The 23,296-nt window shown below is 46.0% G+C and overlaps 1 protein-coding gene and 1 long non-coding RNA gene across 8 annotated transcripts in view; one reads left to right on the top strand and one right to left on the bottom strand.

Moving 5' to 3' along the window:
* Positions 1 to 2,442: 2,442 nt before the first annotated feature.
* On the bottom strand, positions 2,443 to 9,132 carry LOC121058853. Its single transcript, XR_005814375.1, has 3 exons — positions 3,494 to 9,132; positions 2,628 to 3,037; positions 2,443 to 2,522 (listed from the first exon to the last, which is right to left on the bottom strand). It is a non-coding gene; the product is annotated as an uncharacterized LOC121058853 (long non-coding RNA).
* An 11,420-nt stretch (positions 9,133 to 20,552) lies between these two features.
* The window catches only part of CSF3R (colony stimulating factor 3 receptor), a 63,593-nt gene continuing 60,849 nt past the window's right edge, over positions 20,553 to 23,296 (top strand). For 5 of the 7 annotated variants that reach the window (XM_040534921.1, XM_040534922.1, XM_040534919.1 and 2 more), the window contains exon 1: positions 22,606 to 22,689. The gene's annotated coding sequence lies outside the window, so the exon portion shown is untranslated. Of the gene's footprint in view, positions 21,897 to 22,463; positions 22,690 to 23,296 lie in introns of those variants that run through there. The other 2 variants (XM_040534918.1, XM_040534916.1) reach the window with 2 other exon arrangements.

Genomic DNA, 23,296 nt, shown 5'->3' with positions numbered 1-23,296 from the left:
GTACACAGAAATAAAAACACAAAATGCACAGTATATTATAAGGAGAAAAAAAAACTCCTCATATATAAAAATAATTTTTAGTTAGCTTTGCCTTTGATGTCTCAAACAGTTCCCCAAAAAGCAATTCACCTGAAACAGGTGGATGATTTGTGAAATTGGAGGCATGAGCCTTGAATACTTCCCCAGTAAGCTTAAAGAAACCTGGATTTAGCCTTGCTTCACGATCCTCTGGTATATACACGCTCAGAGCGCTCACGACCCTCACCTCCAGCACGTGCAGATTTGGGCCTGACACAGAATGGAACAGTTCTCTTAATAGTGCTTAGGTTATTACGATTTTTATATCCTACCACAAAAACAATGGGAATCCAGTTTCCAGCAAGTAGGTATCATTCTGCAATGCTAGTTGAGACATTAACTTGAGCATAAAACAGGAGCCACCCCCAAGCAACCCATTCTTCCTCAATCACTTCTCCACCATACGAAAAGGCAATAGATCAGCAGCAAGATGCTTGATGTTTTCAAGAATATCTTTGTCACATTCTTCTCTAAGCTTTTTATTTCTTTGTCTGTGTTATTTTTATGGGATATTTAATGGAAGGTTTCAACAACCCCATCACAGAAAGAAAAGAAATAGGAAAAAAGAATAATTAAATTTTTAAAGGTTCTTTCTGACGGAAAATGGTCTTATATCATTTTAAATGTTTAAAATCTAGCTGACTCCAGTATTTCTCATGATGACTTCAGCAACTTGGAGAGCAATTTAAAGCCATGAAGAGAGCTGGGAAATACAATCTATAGTAAAACTACACAGATTATCCCATTTGAAGGGAGAAACAGCAGAACATATGTTCTTGACTTCTGAGAAGAGTTTCATAAACCACACATTTGTACAGGGTCTGACACCACCAAGATCCACACTGCTACAGGTCAAAGCAGTCAGCACACAGCAGTGAACCACTGATACGAGGACTTCGATGTCTGTGGAAACCAACCACTGGAGGGATGGGGAAGCGTCTTTCACCATAAGAAATGCATCTGCAAAGGCGCAGCACACACGGAAAAACTGCAGCTTTTATAAATAACAGAATACAAAATTACTTACCTTTTAACTTACCGTCTGATCCATTGAACTGCATCTGTAGGCATACTTTTTACCGCCAGGGCTGTGCACCCATGCAGCCAGAAGAGAGAAAGGAAAATCCTCGATCCATGTATCAAAGTAGAAAGTTTGAAACTGAATTCATGGCTGTGTGGTGTCCTAAATGCTGTACCTGGGCCCCGTTTGGTTTGTGGTATGTGCTTGCAGGGAGTGCCAGAGGAAAGTGGGGCACTGGTGGAGCGTGCTGTGGGTAGCTGGAGACTGTAGAAGTTGCTGAGCAAAGTACTATCTGATAGAATGCTTATTTATGTGTGGGGGGTTTTTGTTTTTTTTTTTAATATATATTTTTAACATATTTTGTAGATAAAACATGCATGGTAAGTGGTGTGGTGTTGTATATGAACTGAGTGCAGAAACATAGAGAGGAGAATGCTTTCTTTTGAACTGGAGGTGATTTTCAGGTTGGCAAAGCTTGCCTAAAAACAGGTGGCGATCAGTTTGCAGCTGGCAAAGTGATTAGTTTAAGGGGGTGTCTCAGGTGGTGAGGGAGAACTATGGAATTCCAATCGCTTTTGCAATCTTGTCAATTCTTGACAAAAAACAATTGCTAAGGTGTAAGTACAGCATGGTCTGAATGGCCTTTGCTTCTCATCTCTGGAGATCAGTTTCAGTGGTGTTCCTGGCCTCTGCTGTCAGGGGAGGATTCAGCCCTGGCATTACAGGACAATGAACAGTCCTACAGCCTGAGGAATTTGAGAAGGATGGTAGCAACAGCACAAAAATTCATGGGAAGCGCAAATTTATTGACTTGGGTTCACGTGGACTTATTACTTCCCATGCTGTCAAGAGGTTGCAGGTTTTGTATCCAAATATCAACCCTCAAACATGAATTTACTGAAGCATTTAACACACCCGTAGGGAAGCCACTCTGAGGCTCAACACTTCTCCCCATTAAAAACCAGCACCTCACTTCAAAAACGAATTTTGCTATCACCTCCAAGCCAAGAGAACCACACCCTCAACCACTGGCCCCTCACGACAGGGGCACCAAGCCACGCCATGTCCTACCTTTCGACGACAGGCGACGAGTCTGGAGCACTCCTCCCTCAGCAGCAGCCTCCGCACAGCATCAGGGCCTCCACACGGTGGTCTCCTTGAGGCAGGGGCTCCAGCGGCGTCTCCTCAAAGCGGCGTCTCCTCATGGCATCTCCTCACAGCAGGCTGCCCAGGCCTAATGGGGGAGCTCAGCTCCAGGCCTTCAGGGACAAGCCCCCTCATCCCACCACCACTTGTAGCACCACAAGCACAGCAGGGCTAGTGGTTTCCTCACAGACGGGCAAAGGAGAGGAGCCTGCCACCATCAGCAAGGGACCACAGGAGGCGGGCAGCAGCCAGGATCAGGCTGGAGCACAGGGTAGGCCTGTGGGGAAGAACATGAAGTGAGGGCCAAGGCGCAATGCAGGGAGGGTAAACAGAGCAGCTGCTTGAAGCCACAGTGGTGGGCCCAGATAGGCATAATGCTTACCAAACAGAAGGACAGCACCCTGGAGGCTGAAGGCCTGGCTGGGGAAGGAGATTCTGACTGGGGGCAGAGAACAGTGCAGGCCCCAGGGCAGCCTGCCTGCTGCAGCCCTGCGCCCTCCATCGCCTGAGCACCTCCAAGATAGCTCCACCCTGAGGGAAAAGCCTCAAAACGCTGCTTTTGGCGCCACATTTCCTTAAAAATATAATACTCAGACACTCCCCTCGCCCCTACAGACGGCAGCAACGGCTGTGGAGTGGTGGGGGGGCCCTATTTATCACCTCGGTGCTGGGCGGGCCAGGCGGCCACCGCCATTTCAAGGCCTGCAGGGAGCGCTTTGCCCCTTTCTGTCAGCGCCAGATAGCGGCGGGCCGAAAAGGCGGGCTTCCAGAGGGACGGCGTCGAGGAAGTTTCTGTGAGGAACCGTGAAGAATTAAGGCTTGCTAAGGGTGCGTTCAGTCTTTGTATATACTAAGTAATTTCCAGTCTTCTACTTAACTAATTCTCTGTGTGTTTGGAGAATAGGCGGGAGGAAAAAAAAAAAAAACTTTTGTTCTGTTTTAATACCAGAAAGATAAGTATAGTTACAATTGTTGACTTTAAGTTGTTAATACCTTGTATTAGAAAATAGAAGCATTGTTGTATGAAAATCTCTTCCAATACCAATTTTCAATTCATTGCAAGAACTTTCATTGTTGAAGGTTTTTTACGTAAAGTATCTGCAGAATAGCTGTGTTAATAAACATTTGCAGATGTAATATGCTAGAAAGTGCAACAAAAATGGGGGAGTTTGCCTTAAAAAGGACTCTAGGAAGAGATCTTAATACTCCTTTGTTCTTTAAGGTGGTAATTTGTTTTTTCTTTCTTACCCAGTGCTGATGAAGGTCCTGGAGCTGGCACAGCCCTACTGTGCTGCTGGGGATGGCTGTGACCAAGGAGATGAGGTACAGATGGGTTACTGGGGGTGCCCTGTGTACAGATGTGACTTCTTGGGATATAATCAAGGATAGAAAAGGCTCTTGCTTCAGACACAAAGCTCATCCAAGCTTCTTCTGCTTCCCTACCAAAGAGTAGGAAAAACATTTCTGTTCTAATTCTCTCAGAATTGAGACTTGTTACTTTTTGATATTGCTAGTCCATTTTTTGAACTTGCCCTGGAAGATAAAAGAATACTCATAAAATCCAAATTACATAGAAGCTACAAGTAGGATCAGGTGGGGGAAAGAATGAGATTATATCTGTTTGGGTATTTCCCACCTGGTTTTGTTTAAGGTTGTTCTGTTTGCTTTGTTGCTGGTTTTATCCCCTCCAAACACCATTCCTTATTACATTTCTGTTTGAAAAGTAGAAAGGAAAGATCTGGGCCCATTATCAAATTTCAGGGTCCTTTTCAAAGAAGAAATTCGTAAGGGTTCTGTGAAAAAGCTTCTTAGCACATTTTTTTAAGCTGATAGAAAATACGGCACTACTAACTGTGATAGGAAGCCTTTTTTCCTGGTGTTCCTAGGCCAGTACTAGGATGATGATGCTGACATTTACTTTCACAGACCCTGCAGAAGTATTGTAGAAAGTCCTGGGAAATCTTAACGCAGTAAAGCAGCTTTCCCTTCCTTCCTAGTTTTTAGGGTACTGGATCACACTTTCACATTATTCTAAGGGCTGGAAAAGTAGAAAAACTGCCTCTTGCTGGTGTTGGAAACAGCTCCCTACATAGTCACAAGGCTCCCAGGTTTTTCAAGCAAGCATCAAACCAAAGCTAAAAGTCAGATGATGAACGTTGCCACCTGGGCAGCCCTGTTTCACTGGCCAGAAGGGAGGGAAGGGGGAAGAAGGGACACCTCTTAAGGGGAAGTGAACTTGAAAAGAATAGCAGCTATTGTGCTTGGTTGGAGCTGTGAATGAGAGCTGAAGCTATGTGTTTAGCCTTGCCTATTTGGGCTCTTTTAAATGAAGAAGGCTGGGCTGGGAAAGAGGGAGGAGGAGCAGAAAATAAAAAGAAATGTGGAAGCTAATCCCAAGCACTGTGAAAAGGTCATATGCTTCGATATGAGTAATTAATTTTCTTAGAGCAATGTTGAAAAGGTTAACCTGATTTATGGAATGCAATTTAATTTAAAATGTGTTGTGTACCTTGTTAAAAGGGTCCAATTATAGCTGCTAATTCTGTGGACTGACACATGTGGTATGGTCTGATAATAACCCAGTGTGAGGGGGAATATGTGCCTTTCAATAATTAGACATGGCCTATTGAAATTTGAGGGGGAAGGGGTAGAAATGCTTGAAGAACAACTGTTTTCTTTGTATCCAGGTCCCTTAGTATTGTCTTTTATTTACCTGCACTGTGAAGTACTCTGATTCATTTCAAGTCAGGTTTGCATTCAGAGTGGCAGTTTGAGACTGGGTAAAAATGCGTGATATTTACAGATCAGCCCACTTGTCTCTTTGGCATAGACAACAGGACTCCGATTTAAATGGCCAGAGTGTGCCCTGTGACAGGAAGGGACCCTTCATGAGCAGCTCACACCATAGCCCTGAGAGGTGTCTCTTTGTCTAAAGCAACTGCCACAGCGTGCTTCTGGAGTAGGGGTCCTTGGCTGGAAGGACTTGTGGTCTGAATCTGCAGTCTGGAAATATTAATCACCCTAATTCACTCCTTGCTTGACTGCTCATCCTTCCTGGACTCTGCAGTATCCCAATTACCCTCTGCTCCTGGGGAGTGTGTGCCTGGCATCCCCCAGAGACCTGCTGCTGTGCCTTGCTGCTCTGCTCCTCAGCAGTAGGGAGCATGAAGCACCCTGTGATGGTGCAGCCCTGAAGCCATGTTCTACCCAACCCGCAGTGAAATGCTTTCCTCCAGTACCTTCTTATTTTCTGTCAGTCTGTCAGCATGCAATGTCACTCCCATTGTGTTTTGTAGCCACTCCTTCAGTGAGCAATTAATGCAGTGCACATTAATGCAAAGTGACTAATAGCTGGGGAGGGAGGCATTCCTGCATGTAGCACATAATGTTTTGAGCAGTGTTCTGCATTATTCCTTCCAACAATGAGCTTGTTCTTTGCTCGATACGTTTAAGATTAATGGAGGAACAGTTGTAACCCAAAGAACTGCTTGACAGAATACATTTGTTCCTAACGTGTGGTAAGTTGCTGCCAAAATAGCGTGGTTGCAAAATGGTTGCTTTGGAGGTGGTAGCCTAAGCTGCATGAAACGAGCAACTGCGTTGTCTTAGTTTGAGGGCTCTCTGGCTCCAGGTGTAGCAGTAGCTTGGTGAGCAGGAGGGATTCTGCCAGGGGAGGAAATCTGCAGCTAAAATACTCCTGGCTGCAGTTTGTCATAAAGCTTAAAAAAAAGTGTCCTGTATTCAAAATGGAAGTTGCAGTCAAGTTAAAGGAGTTTCCAATGTCAGAAACGTAGTGAGATGTGTATAGATGGATTTCCAAATTATCGTAGGCTGCAAGTGTTGAGCAATTGCGACATGACACGCACTGTCTCCTTGCTTCTTGGTACCCTCTTATGCATCATTTGTCAGTGGTGTTTGAGGAAAATAAGCTGATGTACTCAGGGTTATTTGTTGATAAGCATCGTATTTTTACTCCTTGGGTATTCCATTTGCTGAGGAAAGTATCTCAAGCTTACCTTAAACTTTAATGAAGTGCTGTACTACTGGAGAAATAAATCAAACTTTTCTTTTCAATAGCATTGAGTGGTCAGAGACAGGGGCAGCCTATTTTTATATTAACCTTTCCAATTTTCATTGCTGTGACATTGAGTATTGAAACTTCTTGAAATCTTTAACAATCCAAGGATTAAAAAACTTTCCTGTTGGTCTGGAAGGGCAGGGATGGTGGAAGAAACTACTGCCTGTTTTGAATAACCCCAACCATCCCCATGTTCACTTCTCTAAACAAAATTCTTCTCAGCCGTTACCTGGAACTGCTTTCTAATGCCATCACCAAATTAGCTCAGCAAACTGCATCTTGTGATAACTTCATTATGCTATATTGATGTCTCAGGAAGCTGAAAGGAATAAAATGGCAATTTAGCATAATGAATAACTGGATGGGGATGCCAAGGCAGTGAAATGGCTTTTTCCTGCTCTACCTTTACCCAGTCAAAAGTCATCCATTTCACTTCCTGGTGTGTTAGTCTCTTATCAGGCTTTCTCACCCAAAGAGAATTCTGCCCTCAGAGAGCCCACAATGATTAGCATCATCAGGTGAAAAACTGCTGTTTGTATTACCACAATATTAAAGGGGCAATTGTCATTTCTCAGCTGCAAGAAACACTTAAAGCAAATTACCTCGATTAAGAGAATAAGAGTTGGGGAACTGCTCTCAATCTGATGCATTGAGAAAATCCTCAGACAGGATGCAACATATCTGTTTGTCATTGGGGGTTTAATATTTACTACTGTTTATGAGATTTTGTCATGCTCTATTACAATTCATAGATTTGTTTCTGAATTCTATGCACTAAAATGCTTTGATTTATAGGGTGTAGTTTCTTTTTTCTCTGAATTCCTTTTTATATTGCCATAAATGTGGTCAGTGATGCTTATCTCATGATATTAATGTGCCTCTTTTAATTATATTGTCTTGCTCAAGAAGTGCACTTGGTTTGAAAGAAACTACAAATTGTTAACTTCTGGTAAATGCACTTTTCTAGCTGCAGTGCCGAAGGCTTCTTCCACACAGCTGAAGAACAGATACCTTGAGTGGTCATGTTCTGATCTCGGGACCCTAACTCAGGTCCTTTCTGAATCTGCCTCATGTGGGACTCCAACTTTAGGTCTCGCCATCAGTTTCTGTGCTTTCTCATTACCTGTTCTGTGGCTTCTCCTTCCCACTAGATGCCCCCCGAAATGCACCATGTGTAACAGCCTGTTGGAGCAAACCCAGCTGTCAGCCTTGCATGGTGCTGCCCTGCTCACCGAGCCCAAGGAACCACAAGTATGCCTGTGGGTTTTGACTTCCCCTTTTTAGGTTCAGGGTGCTATGATTCCCTATTGATTACTTCATCTGTGTAATTACAATCAAAACTACAGGGATTTCAAGCCTGATTGACTTCAAATTAGAAATCTATTGGCTTGGCTGGGCTCCTAATCAACAGGATTAGGAGAGAACATTGTTTGGGTCTGTTTTTTTCTCTATAGGCTTCATTTTAGGCAACTAAAGATTTGATAGAAGAGGTTTGCAAAGGGATGCACTCTTCCACTCGGCAGAGCAGGGCTTGCAGGCGATTTAGCTCCTTCATTCCTGACCGCAGCTCTGCACGTGATCAGCATGCACAACTGGCATCCTGTTTTTGTGACCTTTCTACAGTAACAGTGTGTGCAAGAGTCAGAACAGAGACCGGCAGTAATGGCAACAGGAGCCAAGGAGCTGTCTGGCCACGGGCCCTGCTCCCAGCTCCTCTTTGGGTCCCTTGGGGACATCAGTGAGGAGGATGGATGCTGTTAGGGGAGCCCACGTGCTGGCTATGTCCGTGAGCAGGCAGTGGGTTCCCCTTCCCTGCCCGCAGGACCCATTGAGGCAGGGGACAGCCCCTGCCTTCCCTGGGGCAGTCAGAACTGCTGGGATCTGGGCAGAGGGTTCACCAATACTCCCTGCTGAGGGAAGGGCTGACAAGTGATGGGTGCTTGCTTCCAAAAAGCCTCTTGGCCTGGTGTTTGTCTCTCTGAGCGAAGGAGCATTAGTAGGCAGGGAAAGGGATTTTTTTTTTTTTCCAAATAGGTTTTCATTTAAAAGATGCCAGAGCCAGCAGATTAGTGTCTTGACTATATAGGTTTCCTAAAGATAAGGCAGAGAAATTGATTTCAATTACCAAAGTGGATAGACAGGCTGCTCTGCACTCTCCCGAGGATTGTTAACCCTCAAGAGACAAGAAATAAAAACCAAGAAGGGGGGTTTTAAACCTCAAGCCATTTCCTTAGGAACAGCAGTGTCTCTCACGAGCATAAATCCTCACAAAGGGAGAGAGGTAAAGAAAGAGGGTTTATTTGAGGATGTATGGTGATCCTTTTGATACTTGGGGATTTCGGCTAGCTTTCAGGTCCTTCAGCAGGGCTCAGGAGGCCAAGGGTTAAAGTGGCTGCAGGGATTAAAGGATTTGGTGACTCTCAAGCACCAGGTTCTCCTTTTGGAAGAGCAGCCTGGCTGCAGGGAGGCTTCCCTGCGAGGGCTGAGTGGTGCTGGACCCCAGCTGAGCTGGGAGCTGGCTCCAAGTGCGGTGGTGGCTCTGCTGGGCAGCCCCTCTGCATCATAAGGGCACGGCTGGGCAGTGACAGCAGCTCAGGTGTGCCTACAGAAAAAGATCAGCCCCTTCGAAATTTCACATGCAGGGCATGCAAGGGGGGTTGGGGTTTGCTGTAGAGCTAGCACCATCCCTCACCTGCAGAGTGTGTGGCACCACGGCACAGGAAAAGGCAGAGGAGCGATGCCACTGGCATTGCAGAGAGCTCAAGGTGAGCCTGGGGAGGGCAGGGGGAAGGAAAGGTTATGCAGGGAGAGAAAAACAGACCTGGGGGCCAGGGCAGCAGGAAACACCCCCCTCCGTGCCCTGCTGGAGCTGCAGACAGTGGCAAAAGCAGGAGGTGGCTGTGCGTGTGCCTGCGAGGGAGCAGGGGCAGGCAGCTGCCTGTTCCCTTGGCACATGTGGGCAGGCCGCTTCCCCTGCCTCCTCAGACCTCTCCCATCTGCTCTTCCCATATTTACACACCCAGCAATTTCTAAAATGTCTCCATAATTGTGTCCACAGGGTGTCTGCTTTCCTTCCCTTCTCAAATTCAATTGCCTATTTTTCACAGCTTCGCTGCTGCTTAATAACGGGCACCTTGCAATAGATTTTTCCACTGTTCACTTGCTGGGTGTCTTTTGTCCTACCACGGGGAAATTTGCCCCCATAGGTCTCACAGTAGGCTTCTCAGCTGGGTTTCTCACAGGCTTTTATTGCTAGCAGCCATCTGCTCTCCTCTCCAATTACTCCAGCCCGTTTCTTTGATAATATGCTTTGCTGGGTTCACCAGCAGCTTCTGCCTCTTGCTAAGCCTCCATGCAGACCATTTTCAATCCCCAGGGCATTTTGGTGAGGGGTTTCACTGGTCAAATCTTACGTTGCACATCGCTGTTTCTGAACAGAAGGAATTCAGTGGTGCTGTGCTGTGAGAAGACCAATGTGATGAGCATATTTAAGCAAGGAAATGCACAGCATATAAATAAGACTTTGTTCCAGGCCATGGAATGCATTTTGTTCCTGGAAGCAGCTCAGCAACTGCAGCTTTTTTGTCCTTTCAAATAAAATTACATATTTAGAGAAACATCCTGTGATTGGTAGCTTGTGTGAGTTGTAACGTGGACAGGGACTGCACCTGCCCTTGCAGCAGCAAAGCTCTGGTGAAAGAAATCCACATTGCAGATAGAGCAGGAGCACAGGCACTTACTGCACTGACTGTATCTGTACGCATCCTGGCCTCAGCTTACTTCAGGATCAGAAACAAGGCTGCTCCACCTAATATCTAGTTCGTGCTCCATGCTTTCATATATCAAGGGGAAAAAAATTGGTTGACTTTCAGCAGGAGCAAGAGACAGCCTCTGTCTTTTTTCTGGGGAGAGAAAAAGCAACTGGGGACCAACCCTGGGAGCAAGCTGCTGCTCTCTTGCTGCAGCTCTGCAGGGCATCACCAGCGCTGATGCCACAGAAGCACCTTGCTCCCATGTAATAGCTCTCAAGGAGGCTTTCCCATGCCTATCCTCAGCGTGCAGCATCCTCTTTTCCTACCTTTTGAGTTTCTCAAAATTCTGCACGCTCCAAGGAGAGAGGATGGCCCTGCCATGCCTGCGTGGCACAGCTGATTGCAGGGGTAGCCCCTGGCACCAGGCCTAGGGAGGCTGCAAAACAGCAAATAGTTCTGGAGATGTTTGATTTCCTTCCTAGCCACCCCTGCCTAGTGAAAAAAATGGTTTCTGACATACCAGACATGTTAGCAAAAGTATACCTAGATAAAGAACTGTGTAGTTTTTTCAGACACTCACAGCCAGAATGTTTCCATTCCCAGTAGTGTTTTCGGCAAGGAAAACCTAATCACTTCTTCCGCGGTAGCTCACTTATTTTCCTTCTGACTTACTCTGTGGACAATTCCTGGCTTTTCAGATGAAGATCTCGTGATTAAATGCTGTGGGAGTGGGTGTCAAAGAACGTATTAATGGCATGTAACCTCATGCTCGCCCAGCCTTATCCTCCTCTGCGCCGTGCCAAGTAACGCAGTAGGACCTTGATGTAGTACTGGGCTTGCTGGAAGTGCCAGAGGTGAATATTACCAAGACAGATGCTTTGAGGGGGCTAATTGGGTAAAACTGGATTTCATTCATTACCCGGGATTTCCGATGGACTTGCAGATTTTTTTCTGCTTTGCTTGTAGCTGTTGGCATCATTAATGCCTAGATTTAATATGACAGAGCTTTAATTGTACAGGACAAAGGTGCCTGGTTCCCTGCTTCACTGATCAATTCCAGTTCATAAATTATCGCAGAAACAAAACTCTTTAGCAGTGCTGACAATTAAGTAACATCCTGATAAACATCCCCTTTTGTTTTATTTAAATGAAAATGCCTTTATTTCCACAGAGTCGTATCTTGTAACAATAAGATTCACTGTCCCTGAAGCTTGGTTAATTAAACACAGTATTTGCAATCTACCAAAACAAGCTGTTTTATGGGAGCTGATAACAGGGTTTCCATTTCATAATGTGAACAATTGGGTTATGCAAATGCCAGGATTTTAAGCCCCTATGATCTGTTTTTGTCGCCTTATTATCTGTTTCTGTCTGCAAACTCCAAATATAGACATCCCAATTAAAGCGGCTAAATGCCATTAAATCCAACTAAGATGTTTTTATCAGTTAAAAACTTCCACAATTTAATTAAAAATATGGTTTGAAATTGGCCTTTCCTGGCCCATACTCCACTCCCACGTTCCCATCTGTTTGATTCAATTCTTCCCCGAGCACCCCCGTGGTTTTAATTCCCTGACGTAGCTTACGAGCCCTTTGGAGATGGTGAGAGACCATTGCTCAGCCAAGCCTGTGCCCACCCCTTGGCACGTGCGTTATTAACACAGCTTCCAGCTGACTCAGTGAGCCTCGCTGGATGGTTTGGTGCAGAAACAGGACTTGGATGTGACAGATGAAGGATCCTGCCCAGGCTCCTAGAGGTGACGGTACTCGTGGAAGATCGTCCTGCGCAGCTGATGATTTCCCCCGTAGAGCATGTCGTGTGTTCGCGGTGTCACGCCGTGTGTTCAGCGTATCTCATACCTGCGGATTAGAAGCAAGAAGGAAATGTAACTGTGAAATAGGGAACAAGCCCGGGTCTTCTCTCCAGGGGCATCCTGGCTCTGGCGTGCCCTCAGCAGTCTCAGGCATGCGCTCACGGGGTATCTGCAGCTCAGCTCGTTCTGTCGGTGACAGCCTGGCTATCTGAACACGTCCGTGAGCTCACTGCCGAGCTGTGTGCTGAACGCCAGGGTGAAATACAGGAGTCTGTTCCTTCCTGGACCAGTTGTTGCTGAGACAAGTTATCTTCCCCATCCTCTTTGGTCACCGTGTGCCACGTGCTGCCTGCACGAGGGATGCAGGAGGAGGAGGAGGAGGCCCTTCTCTGCCTTGTGGCTTGGAGTTTCTGAGCATAGCTGCGTTAAAAGCCAGTCCCTTTTAATAGCCGCACGTGGAGATGAGGCGAACACGAGGCTTTCAGAGCGCTCTTGTCAGGGAATTGCTGGATGCCTCTCAACTCCCACTTTTCCCCAGGAGGATGGAGCAGATCACCCCAGCTATGTTCCAAGCAGGCTTTGCACTGCTTCCGAAGTGCAGTAATTTAACTTTATATCAACCACATTTGCAGCAGCTGTCAGTCAGCACGACAGCAATATTAACACTCTTGATATCTTTGTTGTGAGCAACAGAGAATGTAATATTCTTGAGGGAAGAAGCAGCAATCGCTTGAGCAGTTGCTTACAACCCAAGTGACTCTCTATTGAACTGGGAGAGGTTCAAACTGAATTTTAAACATAAGAAAAGACTTGCTTTTAGAGTATAAAGTGACTTGAATTAACTTTAGACCGACAAGAGGAAGTAGAGGGAATCACTGGAATAAAAATGTGAGACGGGAAGATTAGAAGGACACATTCTGAAATCTCATAAAAATGCAAACTCACTTTTTTCAAGGCATTGACTCTGTAATGGCAGATTTACATTTCTTTAAAACTTGCAGGGAGGGGAAGAAGGGTGATTAAAAGGGAATTTGTTATCCTTGTGGTCTTAGTTGAATACAAACCAGTTGCTCAGAGAATACTGAGGGTAGTTTCTAGTCCACATTTTCACCAAGATGTCCAATGGGAAAATAATCGTACTGGATTTCAAGTATTGGTGTTTGTCTCCTCATTCACGTCCTTTTGCGGGGAAAGCAAGCGACCATTCTTTGTTTCTCAATATTTACTTTCTTTAATTGTATCTAATCTCCCTCTTCCCCTCAAGAAATACCCCTGCATTAAGATAAGACATTGATTGTCTGCAGTGGGAGGATGTATTCTACTTACTAGTTGCTGTTTTTTTTCCCACAAGATTGATGACTTATTAAGCTATGATTAATTACAGGTTTGAAAATAAAATTAAAGAAAAATGCACTTCTGCTGATTCTGCTCGTGGCTAACCCATGCAACTTCTGCCATTGCTATGTACCAGAGGTCCATAAACTTTTTTTTTTTTAGCACTCTTCTTCACTGAAACCCAGTTTTGGGGTTCCCAGCTCTGTAGCTCCATGGCCTGAGTGAGAACACGTTCTGATCGCACCATGCAGCTGCTGTTTTTTCGTGCAGGTCCGGAGCAGGAGGTCCCCAAAAACTTCAGCGGTTGTCGTAGCCACAGCACCTCAGTGGGTACCAAATGGGGGTGCCCCAGCCTGATGTACCAGACTAAGGAGAGTGGTTTGCCAGCGTCGGAAAGCAGTGAGCACTAGCTAAGCCAGCCGAGGTGTTCTGTGCATGCTCAAACACCTTGCATGTGGTTCTCTGCTCCTCGAAGCAGCGTGCCAGCAAAGGGGACCGAGCACCTTGTGCTCCCTGGCAGCACGCAATAGAGATGAATAATGGAGCCAGAGGAATGGCTCGCAGGCGTATCCATCACATACGAGCTGATACTATCAGTGGCAAAAATACCCTCGCCTTTGTCTAATAAGCCAGGCAGTGCAGAACTGAGTGCGGGGTGGCGGTGGTGACCGCAGCTCCTGGAGCACCAGCCACATTTTCAGGGAGGAGCTGTGAGACAATGAAACCTGGAAGTGCAGCCGAACGCTGTATGCCTGCAAAGAAGCTAATGCCTTGCTGCCAAGGGAGCCCACAGCAACAGTTGTTAACCACGTTATCAGCTGTGTTTTCAGCTCTAAAATAGAAGGCTTGGATGCTAAAATTAACATTGAGCAGACTGAAATGAAGGAAAGTGTGATGTGGATCTTCGAACTCCAAAGTGCGAGAGAATAGAAAGCAGGCTGCTTTATTGCTGTTTTACTTTCTGCTTGCACAGCTCCTGCGATTGCCTGTTAGGTGACATTTGCACTAGAGCAGCGGCAGTTTAGTGGAAAATTAAAAAAGAATCAAACACTTGTAACCCAAACTGTTTGCATGGCAGAGTCTGCAAGCCAGCAGGGCCGGCTGTCAGCAGCTCACAGAGCAGAGAGGCGGAAGGAAAAGACAGGATTTGGTGACAGATTTCTGAAGCAGAGGTGTTCTGTCAAGATGGTGTGTAGGGCTGAGACCAAGCTTCGTAACAACAGAGTGCAAAGGGCAGGCTGGAAAGTCATCCTTCTTCCAGCAATGAGTGCAACAAGCCAAGGGGCCAAAGTTGTAGCGGGCCCGTTTCTTTCTCATTGTAAGTATTCCAGATGGTGAGGAAGCTTTGGAGGTAGATGTTGCAGCCTGCAGAGCTTCCCTTCGGATGCCCTGCTTGATGCTTCACCATCAGGATCACAATTAGCCGTGAATCCCACTTCTCCCGGTTTGTGGAAATGTCAGCTTCCCTGATATTCCTCAGAGAAAATGTTTTTGAGAAAAACACAGATGGTAAATCAATTCCTGCATCCTTCCTTCCTCCCTTTCCATCAAGCTACTAGCATTGTCCTTTTGGGAATGTACTTACGAACCATAAACATCTGTCATTTTGCTGCAGACAATTCCCAGCCTATAGCCGAATGCCTTCCTCCCTCCTTTATTTTTTCCCAGAGGTTTTTCTGGCTGCGCTGGGTATAGTTTAAGATGACTGGCACCAGTGCAGGTGCCCACAGGCAGGAGCTGGCTGACATTTGCCTTGGTACATGGAGTGAGGGCTCGTGGCTTGTTTTCCATCTCCAGAGGCAGCAATTTAGAGAAAAAGAAATCAAAAGACATTAGGCTAGGACCAGAAATAGCTCCAACAGCAACTCAGGACAAAGAATTATGGAACAAAAAGTTAAAGAAATGTCAGTAAGTGAGCATCATATTGCAAGTTTTGGAGTCTGTCCACCTATCTTGTGTCCTGCTCAGTGTCAAGGTTATCGTTAGCCGTGTGGATTGCGGGTGCTGCTGCAGGATCCCTGCAGCACAGGGCGCTGCACAGGCTCCGTGCTGTGTTTCAGAGGGAGCTGCACTGCCTCCTGGGGGAGAGAATCCCGCCTGAGAGCTGCACCAGCGCTGATGCAGGTACAGAAACACCAGGAAAAAAAGGCACTGATAATCTCATGTCAGCACAAGGTGAACGCTCCCTACGTGAAGGCACAAGAGCGCAGTTAACCAGGGTAGGCATACTGGAATGTCCCAAAGAGCCTCTGTCTTCACCCTTTGATAAACGTCACTGAAATTTGCATTCCTGGGCTCCACAATCAATTAAAATTTTCCTCTACCAGGGGCAGGACAAACCTTCTGCCTATGTTCCCGTGAACAGCTCGGTGCGACCAGCTCTCTGGGTGGCTCGCTGCGCCCTTCAGAGAGGCAGAGGGAGGCAGCAGGGAGCAAACTTCCACCACCCCCTGCACCTGGAAATTCGCAGGAGCTCCACGTTGAAGCCAGGGGTGTTGGGTCCTGGTTCCCAGCTGTGAGGCCGGGAGCCTCTGGGGTTTGTTGGATGCTTTCCAGCTGCCACCTGCCTTCCCTCCATTGTGTGTCATTTGTCACCGCTGAAAAATAGCTCAGCTGCATGGGCTTTATTCGTAGTTTTATGAAGAGTATTGTTGCTATTTTATTTTATTTTCCAGCAAAATTCGCATTCGGGGATAAAGTGCCATTCACACAGGAAGATTTAGTCCCTCTTCATAAAGTTATACATTACAAGTGAAAGGGGAACAAGCATGGGCTGGCAGCAGAAAATTGAATTAGCTCAGCAGCACATAACACAAAATAAGATAAATACTGTACAGAAATATAATTGAAGCTGTATTATTTATCCTTCTGTTTGGGGTTATTTGTCAGAAAGCGAGCTGCAAGTTGCAAATTAAAATAGCTATTGATTCTAAAGTTGTTTTAAAATATTTTCTACATTCAGATCCTTTGAAACAATTATCTCAAGGTGTCATCAAACAGCCGAATCCTTATTTGTATCAGGTTCGGGGAGATAATGCATTTCCAGCCTCTCTCCATGGTTCGTGAGCATTTCAAATGACACTTCTTAATAGAGATTAGTTCCTCTGGGAAGAAGCAGGAGTACAGATGTGATCGGAAGGGCAGCAGGTTTGTGCTGTTGTATTTGTTGACTTGAGCTTACAGGTTGGTGCCAGGGAGCAGGGCAGCTGAGCTGGGGTGCCCAGCACAGCCCGGTGTGGTTGGGAAACAGGCTAGGGATCCCATCCTGCTGGCAGGGATCAGCCCTCGGGGAAGGAGCTGGGCTCTGCATTAAATGATCTGTGCTGAAACAGAAGGGAACTGCTCCTTCTGGGTCACACTTCAGAGGAGCGTCTTTGATCAAAATTCTCCCCATCTCCCTCAGATTAGCATACACCTGCAGGGTTATTGCTTGAATTTAAAGCTGGGGTTGAGGCAGGAGAGCGTTCACCGTCACCATTAAACTTTTACCACCACAATGCCAGCTGCAATTTGCTTGGTTCGGCTCCTCAGCGATTAGCTCGAGCTGCGGACAGAAAATGCATCACAGGGTTTGAAATTAATTTGCAGAGCGCAGTACGGCAGTGGCAGGACAAGCCCCCAGCTGAAAGTAGTGGAGTTGAAATGGCAATGTCGTGGTGGAATGGGAAGGGGGCCGTGGGCAGAAAGAGCCCCGGCCCTTCTGGGCAGGGCGTTGCAGTCCGTGCTGTGGGGCAGCCGATGCTCTGCTTTGACCCGCGCCACTGCTCAGGAGTCCTGCTGGTGTCTCTGTGCAGCAGAGAAAAATTCTCTTGATTCTGTAGAAATTAGGTGCTTACTATCCCTTTATCTAAGAAAAGAAATGTAATTTCCTCATAAATTTGTTTAATTTTATAGTCCTTTATTTTCACTCTGACTTCCAAGCACAGGTTTAAAACCAGGAGGGTTTTCTTCCTGGACTGAACTTGCCAGCAGCCCTGGGGATGCATTGCTGCATCACAGACTTTAACTCCCGAGTAAAAGACCCTTTCAAGTCTTCCACTTCACATTTTAGAGTTTTCTTTTCCCTAAAGCTGACCTTTGGGGCCCAGTTCATCAAGCATGAGTTTTTACTCCCTGGGTGGAATCCTGATCTTAAACAAGCCCCAGACCCCAGCCACTGCCAGCCCTCAATTCCAGGCGCATCCTGTAAACCTTCTGAAAGTCATCAACTCTTGTGATTAAACAGGATTCAGTGGAGCATTCATCCAAGTCTTGATGAGCTAAAGACTAATGAACTAATTAAAGAGGCTTCATTGTCTCAACAAGGTAGATCAATACCTTGTTACTGTTTTCATGGGAAGAGAAGCAGGAAGAAAGGCGAGGCCAGAAACACTGCAGAAGAACTATTTGGAACTGAGGGTCGTGGAGGCAGATCGGAAGTGCAGACCTTGGAATGAAGGGATGGAGGGAAGGAGAGGCACATTGCAAGCCCTCTGTGCTTGTGGAAGGAAGTTGGGGAGTGGATGAGAGGGCTTGGACCGCAACAATGACACAAACTTCGTAGTTTTCTATTTACAAGCCTCCTCTGCAGACAGGAATAGGCAAAGAGAGGGGAGATGTGGGTGGAAATAAATTACCAGAGCAGTAGAGATCACTGGCCCATGCGTTTTCAGATATATTTTTCTTCCAACAGTGACCAGATCCGGAGAAAGCATAAAGCAAACTCATCCTGTGCCTAAACAACTGGGTGACGCACTTCTCATTAGTGTGGAGGAGTAAAGCGATAATTTTGTTTTGACTCCCACTGCTCACTCGATAACCTGTAATGTAAGTTGCCATCTGCCTGGCAGCTAACGGCAGACAGCATCCGCATGAAAAGCGCTAGCTGGCCAGAAATCCAGCCCGCAGAGCCTGCTCCCTGCCGCAGCAGTGGCCAGCTCAGCCCCTGGCAAGTCTCGTCCCCTCTGTCCTCCCCCTGCCACTCTCAGCCCCGCACACCATCCGTTTCCTTTTCCCTCCGGCAGTACCAACGCTGTGCAGCAGCAGAGGAAACCATCCCCTCCATTTCTGCAGTCATGTGGGGTCTGATTCTGATCCCAGCCACCCCAGTCCAAATCCAGCGCATCACCCCGTGCACATCTTCGTGCCGGGTTACCTGCAGTGGAAGCAGAGCAGCTAGCATCCCTGCTTTTCCAAAGGAAAGGCATCAAACATTTTTCCCACTACAGAACTACGCTTGTACCTTCCTGCTTACATTTTGCCACTGTAACAAGAAGGCAAATAGTCCATCAGATAATATTGACTATTCTCATTACAAATCTCTGCTGAAAACAAATACCTGGAAAGGTCATCCAGCTGTTTCTGTGTGCAGTGTGCAGGCTGTCAGAGTCAGGGTGGATGACAGCGTGCTAGCACACCACTCCTGCCTTGGCTGTGTATGCGGCAGGAGAGACTCGGGTAGACTTTGGGGGGGCTGCTTTTTTTTGCAAAATAAACAGAAAACAGCCCTTGTGAATACGAAAGAAAAAACAAAATGCATAAAAAAATCCATCCGCTACAGCATTTGAGCCATTCTCCATGGGTCCTCGGAGTCTCTTACTGTTTGAGTTAAGGCTCCTTATATAAAGTTTATGGGTCCCATCAGGGTGTTTTTAGTAGATTACATTCAAACCAGCTCATGCAACGTGGCTATGAAGCAGTCAGTAAATCAGCTAGCTTAGCTCGTAAGCTTGTACATGGCTTTCCCAATGAGTCTCAGTGCTGGTATAATACCTCTTATTATTAGCTGACATCTGGTAAACAAAGATCCTGCTTTTGATACACATTGTTGGTGCTTTTATAGCCTCAGCATACACACAGTGCTTGGGAAAATTGCCACTTTAATAAGGAGCTGAAGATTTGTCTACAAAATGGTCAAAGCATGCCTAACAGCAGTAAAGACTTGCTGTCTTTTCACTGGCCCCTCAGTTAATTTGACCCTTATTCCTTTTGATGCTAAGAGAGGTCAAACCCCAAGGAAGATGGCATTGGGATATCTCAGATCTGCTGCATCTGCTGCAACCATATGGCAGACATCTATCTCGGTTAGTGGAATTTATACTTGCAGGGTATATGTTTTAAGATCTCCCCAGCTTTTCTTGCTCTATAAATTGCTCACATCTAGATTATTTGAGTCGTAGGGACAATAGGCTTATACGGAGTCTGTAAACTCTGGGCTGGGACAGTTGATGTGTTTCATGGGCCCCTGAAGAGTGTCTGGTCCTTGAAGGCAGAAATCAGACCGAGACTGCGCTTTCTGGAGTTTTATTATAGAGACATCCGTCTTTGCCAGTCGCTTAGACAACAATGTGTCGTCTTGTTTTCAAACAGATGCCTCCAATCTGAATTTCACTCACATACGTGCATTTATTATTCTCAGCAGCGCACTTTGATTTAAGCACCAGGACTCCAAGCAACTTATGTCTTACACATCACTCTAACAACGCTCCTGCTACTGGCCAAGAGCAAGCAGCAATGGGAACCTGCCATCTGTATGAAGTGCGTTCACTTTGAAGAAACAAAAATCATTTCTTTGATATGTGGCATCAGCAGATACGTGATTTGCAAGGAGAGTCATCGGCAAATCGTTCTTCTAGGGGCAGTTTATTTAAATCAACTGAATACTGATTTATTTGCTGTGCTCTAATTACTAAGGGGAAAAATGACTGAAAGTCTGGTATTACCAAAATCCCTTGCCTTGTAATTGCCACCGTTTGCGCGGTGAGTGTTTCACAGTGCACCAAAACACAGCCTTCACTACTGTATACGAAAACCTCAGCATTTAATTAAAGGCGGGTAAATCACTATTTTTACCATTTTCCTTTCCAGTTGTCACACAAAGCCGGCTTAGGAGAGGCAAAAGAGTCCAGATGCTGAACATCTCCTTTGAAAAGCTGAGAAGACCTAACGCAGAGCTCTTCTCTTTTTTCCCCACTTTGCATGGGAAGAACTGCATTGCTTGGTAAATCCTGCGTGTGAGAGGAAGATGCCAGCACATCAGGGCTGGCAGCAGCTCGCACAAACAAGGCATCAGCAGCCACATGCTGGTGGCAGCAGGAGGGGCTGGGGCTGGTGGCCCCTTGGGCAGTGGGTCCCAGGGAGCCCGGGCCAGCGCCGGGACCCCGCAGGGATTCTTCCCCGAAGCGCTCCGAGAATGAAATATTCTTTGTTGTTCTGGAGCCTGAAACTTCTTTCCTTTCGCCAGAAGTTGGTAATTGGAAAGCAGCAGCTTAGGCCTCGAGAACAGAAAAAGCTGAATATTTCTACATTTAGAAATGTTTTTGAAGTTTGGATTTTTTAGAAGTAAAGCCCTGAAATGTTCAGTGAAAGCCTTTTCCGTGGGGAAAATCTGTCTGAATAGACAGTTCTGAACAAGCCTGTAATTGGCATGAAGTAAATAAACAGGTCTTGCTTATCAGTATCTGCAATAAATTTTGTGAAAAATAACATTCTAAGATACAGAAGCATATCTCTTTTTTGATAAACACCTCTACAAGTGGCACATTTCCCCTCCCTCAGGGTTTATCCTTCCCTGCTCATTATGTTCTGTATTCATCATCAGAGAGTCGTATCTCCTCGTAATTTAGATAGTGCAGCTGATAGTGTTATGTATGGCACAGTTGCAAATGGAAGTTCGGCTTTGATTTCCATTATGCATTACCTTGTCTGACTCCCTTTTATTGTGCAGTGGAGTAAATGACCTCCCAGATATTCAGGTTCAGATGTGGATGTGTTGGTAAATTCGAGTCTTGAAATTTCCATCCAGTGATAAAATGGAATAATAAAAAAATCACTTTCTTCTGCTAATACCTGAGCTCCTTTTGGCTGTCACAGCAGCATTATGACTAGATTGTATTTTGTAATATATAAGCATGGAATTCAAACGATGTGTGCTGGTTTCTCTTGTTGCAAAATAATACAGCATAGGCAAGAAAAAAATCAGTGGATGAGTTGTTCCACTTTTATTACTATTAGTTTTACATGAACTTGACAGATGATTGTTGGTATCAAATTTGTCAAGTATAGCATTTAATTAAATAGCCTTCCTCTTACCAGCGTTGAACATCACCTTGAATAAAATTACTTGCCTCGGATCCAGGCGTGGAAAGGTATTAGCAGAAAGGAATAGGTCCTTAATTGTGTAGTCACGTTGGTGTGAAGGCTGTCCCTGCTCCGTTCTCTGAACACTGTTGACTTGCAGCCAGAAATGGCTGCTCGAAGCCCACAGTTAGTCTTCTTGCTATGTTATCCAGAACATCAGAGTAGACGGAGAGGACTCAGCTCCCAGCCTGGAGCTGAATGGCCAGAAGACCCACCCGTGCGTCCGACTCCAGAGCACTCGCTGCAGTTGCCTGCCCGATACCCCCGCCAGCAGCAGGGCCAGGGGAGCGCTGGAAGCTGCAAAATGAGCGCCCAAGTGGCCACAGCGAGGGGAACTGCCAGCAGCTCTTTGGCACTTTGTCCTGTCCTTCACCGCAGTCATTAGTTTGGGCACACATAGGGGCGGGAAATGCTGCGGTGCCGCTGTCCTGGGAGCTGAGCCTGAGCCTGGGGCTGTGCAGGGAGCAGGAGAGCTCAGCGGGGCTGCAGAGCAGGGCAGCCTGGTGGGGCTGCCAGGGCGGCTGTCTTCTCTGTGCCTTCGTGAGTCCATCAGGGTATGTGGCGTTTCTCAGTGTCTCAGTGGGTTAATTAATTAATGGACCTGATGATGGAGCTTTGTATTAAAACATAAACTGCATATAAACTGCTCTGTGAATGCTGCCTGAGATGCAGCGTTGCCTTGTTGCTGCATTACAGAGCCCAGAATTTTGTTATTACATTGGATAAATGTTATCATGTTCATCTGTTGTAGAAATTTATCTAGTTTACACTGCAACTGAGAAACATTAGTTCTTTAAACTCAAGTAATTTTTCTTTAGAAAACAACTACCCAATTACTAACATTACTTATTGGATTGGTTGCTTTCTCTATTAAATGGGACACAGTGCCAATCAAATCAGATAATTCAGCCACAAAATCAATGGCACCACATTTACTCAATCAAATACATTGCTTAGTAAATTATATCCATATGAAATTAAATAGATGAATGTACTAGCTGCACTCTGGAATTGGGCTTCATAATTTTGGCACACGCAGGTTAAAAATAAGGAAATCGATGAGCAAGAGAGAATGTATTTGACATCAGTCACTGCATTTAATACATTAATTTCTTCACTAGATTAATCAACTATTGATCATCCTTCAGCTTTCCGAGAAGCTGAGCCATGTGATCGCTGTTTGCTGAGCTCTGCCCATCAAAACCTCTTGGCACGGGGATTAAACATGCCCCAGCCTCTCCCTCCTGGTAGAGGCACCCTGAGGTCTGAGTGCCGTATGGACCGAGGAGGTGGCTCTGAGCAGCGTAGCCTAATCCCAGCTGCCTCGTCTCCTGCCGCTGTGCAGAGGTAAGCCTGGTTTGTTTGCCCAAATATTTGCCTGGCCTCTCAGGTGGACCTGGCAGCCTCCGCAGAGCTCTCTGCTGCAAGCTCAGTGTGCCAGCACCCAGGCTACCAGTGTAAAGCCCTTCTGGGATGTGTCATTAATCATTCAACTTCCAAATGAACCTGAATAGCTGAACTGTAGCACACCTAACACAAACCGCAGGCACGTGGCGCAAACCAAAGTAAATTAAATGGGCTTGTGGTTGCCAACATGGAGCCGGTGGGCCAGGATCTCTTTTTAAATCTGCTTACTGCTTTCGTGATGGCACCACAGAAGGATTTTTCTGGATGCTGCAGGTACTGAGAGCAGAATCAGGGTCAGTCATTCCACAGTACAAATGGAGACTTGATCCCTGCCTTTTGCACTCCAACGTGAAGTGTTCATAAACAGCTTGAATGGGAAGTTGAAGTGGCATGGCACATAAGGGGAGGGCAAGAAATCATCATATGTTTGTAGACAAGTGACAATTTCTAATTTCAGCATTGTGAAGGATCTGATTTACACCAGGACTGCTTATCTTTATGCCATTGCTAACCTCTAGCTTCCCTTTCTCAGCACTGTGCCAATAAC

The sequence above is a fragment of the Cygnus olor genome, chromosome 23 (assembly GCF_009769625.2).
Source record: "Cygnus olor isolate bCygOlo1 chromosome 23, bCygOlo1.pri.v2, whole genome shotgun sequence".
Classification (NCBI taxonomy): Eukaryota; Metazoa; Chordata; class Aves; order Anseriformes; family Anatidae; genus Cygnus; species Cygnus olor.
This window is presented reverse-complemented; position numbering and strand designations above follow the sequence as displayed.